General features: G+C 43.5%; 2 long non-coding RNA genes across 2 annotated transcripts; both read left to right on the forward strand.

The window, feature by feature from the left end:
* Nucleotides 1-2,471: 2,471 nt before the first annotated feature.
* LOC135826981 (uncharacterized) lies at nt 2,472-4,048 on the forward strand. The gene is made up of 2 exons (XR_010555353.1): nt 2,472-2,832; nt 3,980-4,048. It is a non-coding gene; the product is annotated as an uncharacterized LOC135826981 (long non-coding RNA).
* Nucleotides 4,049-5,498: 1,450 nt separating this feature from the next.
* Nucleotides 5,499-7,098, forward strand: LOC135826980 (uncharacterized). The gene is made up of 3 exons (XR_010555352.1): nt 5,499-5,579; nt 5,851-5,882; nt 7,030-7,098. It is a non-coding gene; the product is annotated as an uncharacterized LOC135826980 (long non-coding RNA).
* The last annotated feature ends 2,675 nt before the right edge of the window (nt 7,099-9,773 follow it).

Below are 9,773 nucleotides of genomic sequence, written 5' to 3' on the forward strand. Positions count from 1 at the left end.
GCAATCAGCGGTCGGCTCATCCCGGCCATCACGGGTCAGGCTCCACCTGGGACAACTGTTCGCTCCCTACTCTCTCTGCCTTGCCGGCTTGGGGGACTGGGTATGGCAGACCCTTGTTCAGTGGCTGAACAGTACACCTCATCCCGAAGGATCACGGCTAGCCTCGTGTCTCGCCTGCTGGAGCAGGAGTCGTCTCTTGGCGACTCTCTGACTCAGCTCCGGACAGTCAAGGCGACGGTTCGGGCCGAGAAGCGGAGCGCGTTCAAGTCTATGGCTGACGCTCTTCGCTCGGATCACCGGGAGCTGGCCCCTGTTCTCGACCTGGCCTCAGAAAAGGGTGCATCCAGCTGGCTGACCTGCCGCCCCCTCAGCCGCCATGGTTTCACACTCAGCAAGGGAGATTTCCGGGATGGCCTGTGCCTCCGGTACGGCTGGACACCTCCTCGGCTCCCAAGCCTCTGCGTGTGCAGTAAGCCGCTGAATGTGAGTCACGCCCTGTCGTGCCCGTTTGGTGGCTTCCCGACGCTGCGACACAACGAGGTGAGGGACATCACCGCCAGAGCTCTGAGGCAGGTCGCTCACAACGTGACAGTGGAACCCCACCTCCAGCCCGTCACTGGAGAGGCCTTCCGCCATCGCACAGCTGTCACGGAGGAGCAAGCTCGGCTGGACGTTGCGGCTAGTGGTGTGTGGGGTGGCCGATTCGAGCGCATCTTTATTGATGTACGGGTGTTCAACCCTTTTGCGTCTTCGAATCGTGCCACCTCCCTCGCTGCTAGCTACAGACGCCATGAACAGGAAAAGCGCCGGAAGTACGAGGAGCGAGTACGTGAAGTTGAGCATGCCTCCTTCGTGCCCGTTGTGCTCTCTGCCTCTGGTGGCTATGGCAAGCATGCCAATGCTCTTTTCACGCGGATCGCCTCTCTCCTGGCTGAGAAGAGTAAGGAGCCATACGGGCAGGTTATCTCCTTGCTGCGCTGCCGCCTTGGGTTTGCCCTGGTGCGTTGTGGTGCTATGTGCCTGCGTGGCTCAAGGAGCATGTTTGCTCCTGCCATGCCTGAGTCCCCTGCTGTGCTAGTGGCGGCGGAGGCACGCATCCAGTGAACCTGCACAGTGCAGTGATCCTACTGAGTGACAGACTCTGTAAATACTGTATATGATGATTCGTTTTTATATATGTGTTGATTCTTCACAAAATGTGTTATTTTGCCCGTACAAGAGGCTCAGTTTTCCGTGTGAAAAAAAAAATAATAATAATAATTATGAGAATTTCATTGAAACCGAAGTAAATCAGGTCATGTGACCGAGAATCCGCTACAATTTTACGCGCAGTGAGGGAAATGCATCAGTACAGTACGTACAGTATTTTTGAATTATTTGATATTCGTGTAATGGCGTGGATTCGCTGCCGACTTGGCTTTGCTCTGGTTCGCTCCAGCATGGTTTGTTTGCGTGGTGCTCGGCGACGCCCAATGCGCGTCAGCGATGTGGCGGATGCATCTGCTACCTTGGCCGTTGCCGAGGCCCGCTGCCCTGTGTAACTGACTGCAAGTGGTTCCTAAATCAGTTCCTATTCCTCATTGTTGCTTCTTTTTTCCCCTCTAGTTTTCTTTTACGGTATTATAATTTCACGGAGAAGGCGGAGAGCCCGAACGTGTGCAGTTTTATGTTTATTATTTGCCATGGCGACCCCCATAAGTCCAAATAACTGGCAGGGCAGGGTTGGGCCTTTTTCTTTCTTCTCGGATTTATTTTCATGACATGCTCACTGATTTTACTCAGAAAAAATTTGCATGTGCAGTGCCGTTCAAAAAAAAAAAAAAAAAAAAAAAAAAAAAATTGAATTATTTCAAAAACGTTGTGAACACTAGTACCGTAAAATCCCGCCAGAGCGCCCCTACCTCCTCGACGTTTCACGTGGGGAGGGGCGGATGGGCGATAGTCATGGCCCAAATTTGCTCGGCCTACATCGATATTTTGCCGCACAAATTTGCCACAAAATTTTCGATATGCTGCTTGGCATTTCCTTTCTCCGTGGGTATTTTGCTTTGGTTTTGAAAAGCGATCCTGTCTTTTCATGACATGCTCACTGATTTTACTCAGAAAAAAAAAATTAGAAAAGCGATCCTGTCAGCTTTTCTATTATTGTGTTCACATGGCGCTACCTAACGACACCGCTATGCAGACCAGGGAGTAGTACAATACCAGGGAGTAGTACAATACGGTATTGTACTACTCCCTGATTCAGACACGTTGTCTACGTAGCTACGTAAGTTTCTACGTAAGATGCTCGGTACCTGGTCCTGGACCAGGAAGCTACATGGCTCCAACTATCGCGCGGCCGGCTGGCCGCATGCGTGTGCATTGCAGACTTTTTGTTGTTGCCTTTTCGGATGTGCATGCACGAGGAACTTCCTTCTTTGGAACTGCTTCTTGCATGAGCTGTTTCGGATATTTCGTCTTCTGGCCTGGCTTATTTCGTTTCGGCGCTGCTGAGACATCCTTTCGCGGAATATTACTCAATGACAGGTGAGTTGACCAGTTGCCTTTGATTCATTTGCTTGTGTTGACTCTTTCATTTACGAAAAGTGTGCTGATTTTGGGCGGAATGCAATAAATAATGGAAAAGCTGACAGGATCTCCTTTCTAAATTTAGCTTTTCCGCTGCCTAGGCCTCCTTTTACGGAATACTCAATGACAGGTGATCTCTGAGTTGACCAGTTTCCTTCGATTCATTTGCTTATGCTCACCCTTTCATTTACGGAAACGTGTGCTGATTTCTCTTTGCCCTTGCCTACAGTGTGCGAAGAACGCGAGTTCACCTTCTTGACGGTAAGGCTTATGTTAGATGTGTTGTCGAAATACTCATATTCATTGCACATTAGTACGTTACAAGTAAGGCACTGGCCAGTGGCATACTATCGTTGGCAGTTCCCAATCTGGAGGGAAAGGTTCAAGGACTCATTGACCGAGTTTGCCAAAAAAATTCGCATATCGGGGAAAATCTCCATTGTGGAGAGGTTCAGTAACTTGTTTGCTTCATACGAAACAAGCCAATGGGTGCAGTCTCGTCTCGTGAAAATCTCGTACTTGTATGATTGGATTTGTTTACTCGAGTCTGGGCTGTTTGATTTGTGAGCACCGCCGAGATTGCACTGCCCCAAATAAAGTTTCGTGCCGCCAAAGCAAGAATTACGATCTGCAATCTGTTTGTAGTACCTGCAAGAATGTGCAGTACATGTATCGTACTTTCTCTGTTGCTGTTTCAGTTGCCGTCATGTTGCTAAAGAAAGGTTCAGTAGAGAGGTTCTGCAAAACGAAAATTCGAACGAAGTTTCGCGACAGTCCTTCCGAAAGTGTGTACGAATTTTTGCACAAACTTTGCGTTCTGCACATTTTCGTAGTTTGCGCGGGCCAAGTGCACGTACGCCATGACCCGATCTCACGAAATTTCCTACGACGGTTCATTTCGCGTTCCCTGCAAGTTTTGCGTCCAAAGTTGCGAAAGTTGGTGCGAAGTTTCGCACTTCAAGATGTAGAGCGAAAGTTTGTACGCTTTTTCATTTTGCAGAACCTCTCTAGTGACTCTTTTGTTTCATACGAGACGAGTCAATGAGTCCGTGTGGCTTAGAATCTTTCGCTGCAGAAGAAATCTATTCGTATGTCTATTGGAGAAATAATTGTATTCACTGGTTATAAAATTGGCTAAGACAAACTCACAGAATAAATACCATCGGCCCCTTGGTGTTCGTCCTAAAGAGTTTCGACTGGATATCATTCATACTCACCAAAAGATGTGTAAGATTTTATTATCATGGAGTGCCTTGTTTATCTCTCAGTATCAGTACCTCCAACCATAGCCTTGACCCTTTTATCCTCATGATCAGTGTAGTTGTTGGAACGAGGTGTCGGACTCAGCAATGTATTTGTTTACATTTTAATACATGTTTATTGTTCCTCCTTTGCTGTGTTGTTTTAGAAAATCGTGGACTAACAGTTTGAAGTCATTGAACTACTTCCAAAAGTTGTATCGACATCAACAGGATTACGATTTCAGTGCAATATGATGCTGGATGATCTTATCACGATAACCCATGATTATAAACCATTATAAACACAGAATCAACAAAAACATCTGCGACACGCACCTGGCGCATGGCTACATTTCTCAAATAAATCTGATCGAGGGTGGGGAAATCTGAAATATCTGAAAGGCAAGACAAAGAGTCATGAAATTCTGCAACAGCAACAATTGAACATGCACAGAATGACCTCCGTATAAAAAAGTATCACCACCACTATTCACATGTTTCCCCGCAGAAGAACATGCATTATGTTAGTGCCATTTTCTGCAAGAAAAGGCTTGCACATCAATGCGTATAATACGGTATTGATATGATCAAGAGTCCACCTCTTGATATGATGTGAAGGCCATCATTTACATATTGATATAGGGCATTCCATTGATTGGTGACAGAAAAAACAAAAGAAATTATAGCAATAAAAACTGCTTTATGGCAGTTTTCTAAAAAAAGTTATTGTGTTCTAGTCCATGGACCCCGCCTAAAAAGTAAGAAATTAACGAAATGTGATTGCTGAAAATTAAAATTTCACACAAAACCTCACAATAATCACACACAGAATTAAAAGCTACATGTAGAAGACCTTTTCCTCTCGTGATCCTCTTTCCTATGCATGCATGATGCCAATTGTTGGTGCAGTACAAGTTAAAGTTGAAAGCAGCATTTCAAGTGTTGTGATTATTGTGAGGTTTTGTGTGAAATTTTAATTTTCAGCAATCACATTTCGTTAATTTCTTACTTTTTAGACGGGGTCCGGTCCATGGACTAGAACACAATAACTTTTTTTAGAAAACTGCCATAAAGCAGTTTTTATTGCTATAATTATTATTGTTTTCACATGGCAGAAGAAACGACATCGCTATGCTACGTAAGTTTCTACGTAAGGTGCTCGGTATTTCACTTAGGCTACGTAAGTCTCTACGTAAAGTGCTCGGTATTAGATCTACCAACGCGTGGTAGCCGTGTGCTGTGCACGTGCACGGCAGACATTAGGGAGGTTCTGCTCTACGTTTTGGGAACGCGACACAAAGAATCACGCGAACTTTCTTCGCGTTCCCGTAACGTAAAGAAATGCTGTTCTGCTCTACGTTTCACCTAGAGAAGTCACGTGGAATGTGTACTGGGAATTTTCCCTTCCATATTTGGCAGTTTTCTGCATGCAGTTGATCGATACCCAGCAAATCCGTACGCATTTTCTCTGCGTGTGCCACAACGTAGAGAACCCCATCTCCGCGTAGAAATCTGGAGCCAAAACACGCGAAGCCGTAGACTCTAACCCAGACACTTGCTCTCTACGTGATTTCTCTACGTTTCACGTATAGCAGAACCTCCCTAATGATGCTGGATGATCTTATCACGATAACCCATGATTATAAACCATTATAAACACAGAATCAACAAAAACATTAGCTGTTTCGGATATTTCGTCTTCTGGCCTGGCTTATTTCGTTTCGGCGCTGCTGAGACCTCCTTTCGCGGAATATTACTCAATGACAGGTGAATTGACCAGTTGCCTTTGATTCATTTGCTTGTGTTGACTCTTTCATTTACGAAAAGTGTGCTGATTTTGGGCGGAATGCAATAAATAATGGAAAAGCTGACAGGATCTCCTTTCTAAATTTAGCTTTTCCGCTGCCTAGGCCTCCTTTTACGGAATACTCAATGACAGGTGATCTCTGAGTTGACCAGTTTCCTTCGATTCATTTGCTTATGCTCACCCTTTCATTTACGGAAACGTGTGCTGATTTCTCTTTGCCCTTGCCTACAGTGTGCGAAGAACGCGAGTTCACCTTCTTGACGGTAAGGCTTATGTTAGATGTGTTGTCGAAATACTCATATTCATTGCACATTAGTACGTTACAAGTAAGGCACTGGCCAGTGGCATACTATCGTTGGCAGTTCCCAATCTGGAGGGAAAGGTTCAAGGACTCATTGACCGAGTTTGCCAAAAAAATTCGCATATCGGGGAAAATCTCCATTGTGGAGAGGTTCAGTAACTTGTTTGCTTCATACGAAACAAGCCAATGGGTGCAGTCTCGTCTCGTGAAAATCTCGTACTTGTATGATTGGATTTGTTTACTCGAGTCTGGGCTGTTTGATTTGTGAGCACCGCCGAGATTGCACTGCCCCAAATAAAGTTTCGTGCCGCCAAAGCAAGAATTACGATCTGCAATCTGTTTGTAGTACCTGCAAGAATGTGCAGTACATGTATCGTACTTTCTCTGTTGCTGTTTCAGTTGCCGTCATGTTGCTAAAGAAAGGTTCAGTAGAGAGGTTCTGCAAAACGAAAATTCGAACAAAGTTTCGCGACAGTCCTTCCGAAAGTGTGTACGAATTTTTGCACAAACTTTGCGTTCTGCACATTTTCGTAGTTTGCGCGGGCCAAGTGCACGTACGCCATGACCCGATCTCACGAAATTTCCTACGACGGTTCATTTCGCGTTCCCTGCAAGTTTTGCGTCCAAAGTTGCGAAAGTTGGTGCGAAGTTTCGCACTTCAAGATGTAGAGCGAAAGTTTGTACGCTTTTTCATTTTGCAGAACCTCTCTAGTGACTCTTTTGTTTCATACGAGACGAGTCAATGAGTCCGTGTGGCTTAGAATCTTTCGCTGCAGAAGAAATCTATTCGTATGTCTATTGGAGAAATAATTGTATTCACTGGTTATAAAATTGGCTAAGACAAACTCACAGAATAAATACCATCGGCCCCTTGGTGTTCGTCCTAAAGAGTTTCGACTGGATATCATTCATACTCACCAAAAGATGTGTAAGATTTTATTATCATGGAGTGCCTTGTTTATCTCTCAGTATCAGTACCTCCAACCATAGCCTTGACCCTTTTATCCTCATGATCAGTGTAGTTGTTGGAACGAGGTGTCGGACTCAGCAATGTATTTGTTTACATTTTAATACATGTTTATTGTTCCTCCTTTGCTGTGTTGTTTTAGAAAATCGTGGACTAACAGTTTGAAGTCATTGAACTACTTCCAAAAGTTGTATCGACATCAACAGGATTACGATTTCAGTGCAATATGATGCTGGATGATCTTATCACGATAACCCATGATTATAAACCATTATAAACACAGAATCAACAAAAACATCTGCGACACGCACCTGGCGCATGGCTACATTTCTCAAATAAATCTGATCGAGGGTGGGGAAATCTGAAATATCTGAAAAGCAAGACAAAGAGTCATGAAATTCTGCAACAGCAACAATTGAACATGCACAGAATGACCTCCGTATAAAAAAGTATCACCACCACTATTCACATGTTTCCCCGCAGAAGAACATGCATTATGTTAGTGCCATTTTCTGCAAGAAAAGGCTTGCACATCAATGCGTATAATACGGTATTGATATGATCAAGAGTCCACCTCTTGATATGATGTGAAGGCCATCATTTACATATTGATATAGGGCATTCCATTGATTGGTGACAGAAAAAACAAAAGAAATTATAGCAATAAAAACTGCTTTATGGCAGTTTTCTAAAAAAAGTTATTGTGTTCTAGTCCATGGACCCCGCCTAAAAAGTAAGAAATTAACGAAATGTGATTGCTGAAAATTAAAATTTCACACAAAACCTCACAATAATCACACACAGAATTAAAAGCTACATGTAGAAGACCTTTTCCTCTCGTGATCCTCTTTCCTATGCATGCATGATGCCAATTGTTGGTGCAGTACAAGTTAAAGTTGAAAGCAGCATTTCAAGTGTTGTGATTATTGTGAGGTTTTGTGTGAAATTTTAATTTTCAGCAATCACATTTCGTTAATTTCTTACTTTTTAGACGGGGTCCGGTCCATGGACTAGAACACAATAACTTTTTTTAGAAAACTGCCATAAAGCAGTTTTTATTGCTATAATTATTATTGTTTTCACATGGCAGAAGAAACGACATCGCTATGCTACGTAAGTTTCTACGTAAGGTGCTCGGTATTTCACTTAGGCTACGTAAGTCTCTACGTAAAGTGCTCGGTATTAGATCTACCAACGCGTGGTAGCCGTGTGCTGTGCACGTGCACGGCAGACATTAGGGAGGTTCTGCTCTACGTTTTGGGAACGCGACACAAAGAATCACGCGAACTTTCTTCGCGTTCCCGTAACGTAAAGAAATGCTGTTCTGCTCTACGTTTCACCTAGAGAAGTCACGTGGAATGTGTACTGGGAATTTCCCCTTCCATATTTGGCAGTTTTCTGCATGCAGTTGATCGATACCCAGCAAATCCGTACGCATTTTCTCTGCGTGTGCCACAACGTAGAGAACCCCATCTCCGCGTAGAAATCTGGAGCCAAAACACGCGAAGCCGTAGACTCTAACCCAGACACTTGCTCTCTACGTGATTTCTCTACGTTTCACGTATAGCAGAACCTCCCTAATGATGCTGGATGATCTTATCACGATAACCCATGATTATAAACCATTATAAACACAGAATCAACAAAAACATCTGCGACACGCACCTGGCGCATGGCTACATTTCTCAAATAAATCTGATCGAGGGTGGGGAAATCTGAAATATCTGAAAGGCAAGACAAAGAGTCATGAAATTCTGCAACAGCAACAATTGAACATGCACAGAATGACCTCCGTATAAAAAAGTATCACCACCACTACTCACATGTTTCCCCGCAGAAGAACATGCATTATGTTAGTGCCATTTTCTGCAAGAAAAGGCTTGCATGTGGGGATTGCCCTATCAAAAATTTAATAATAATAATAATAATAATGCGTATAATACGGTATTGATATGATCAAGAGTCCACCTCTTGATATGATGTGAAGGCCATCATTTACATATTGATATAGGGCATTCCATTGATTGGTGACAGAAAAAACAAAAGAAATTATAGCAATAAAAACTGCTTTATGGCTTTTTTCTAAAAAAAGTTATTGTGTTCTAGTCCATGGACCCCGTCTAAAAAGTAAGAAATTAACGAAATGTGATTGCTGAATATTAAAATTTCACACAAAACCTCACAATAATCACACACAGAATTAAAGGCTACATGTAGAAAACCTTTTCCCCTCGTGATCCTCTTTCCTATGCATGCATGTTGCCAATTGTTGGTGCAGTACAAGTTAAAGTTGAAAGCAGCATTTCAAGTGTTGTGATTATTGTGAGGTTTTGTGTGAAATTTTAATTTTCAGCAATCACATTTCGTTAATTTCTTACTTTTTAGACGGGGTCCGGTCCATGGACTAGAACACAATAACTTTTTTTAGAAAACTGCCATAAAGCAGTTTTTATTGCTATAATTTAGAAAAGCGATCCTGTCAGCTTTTCTATTATTGTGTTCACATGGCAAGAAAAACGACACCGCTATGCTACGTAAGTTTCTACGTAAGGTGCTCGGTATTTCACTTAGGCTACGTAAGTCTCTACGTAAGGTGCTCGGTATTAGATCTACCAACGGGTGGTAGCCGGGTGCTGTGCACGTGCCCGGCAGACATTGTGTTGCAGTGCATGCAGTCCGTGTTTGGATGTGCATGCGCGAGGAACTAATAATGAATTTATATTACTTTCTCCTTTGGAACTGCTTCTTGTATGAGCTGTTTCGGATATTTCGTCTCCTGGCCTGGCTTATTTCGTTTCGGCGCTGCTGAGACCTCCTTTCGCGGAATATTACTCAATGACAGGTGAGTTGACCAGTTCCCTTTGATTCATTTGCTTGTGCTGACTC

Source organism: Sycon ciliatum, chromosome 11 (assembly GCF_964019385.1).
Source record: "Sycon ciliatum chromosome 11, ocSycCili1.1, whole genome shotgun sequence".
In the NCBI taxonomy this organism is placed as follows: Eukaryota; Metazoa; Porifera; class Calcarea; order Leucosolenida; family Sycettidae; genus Sycon; species Sycon ciliatum.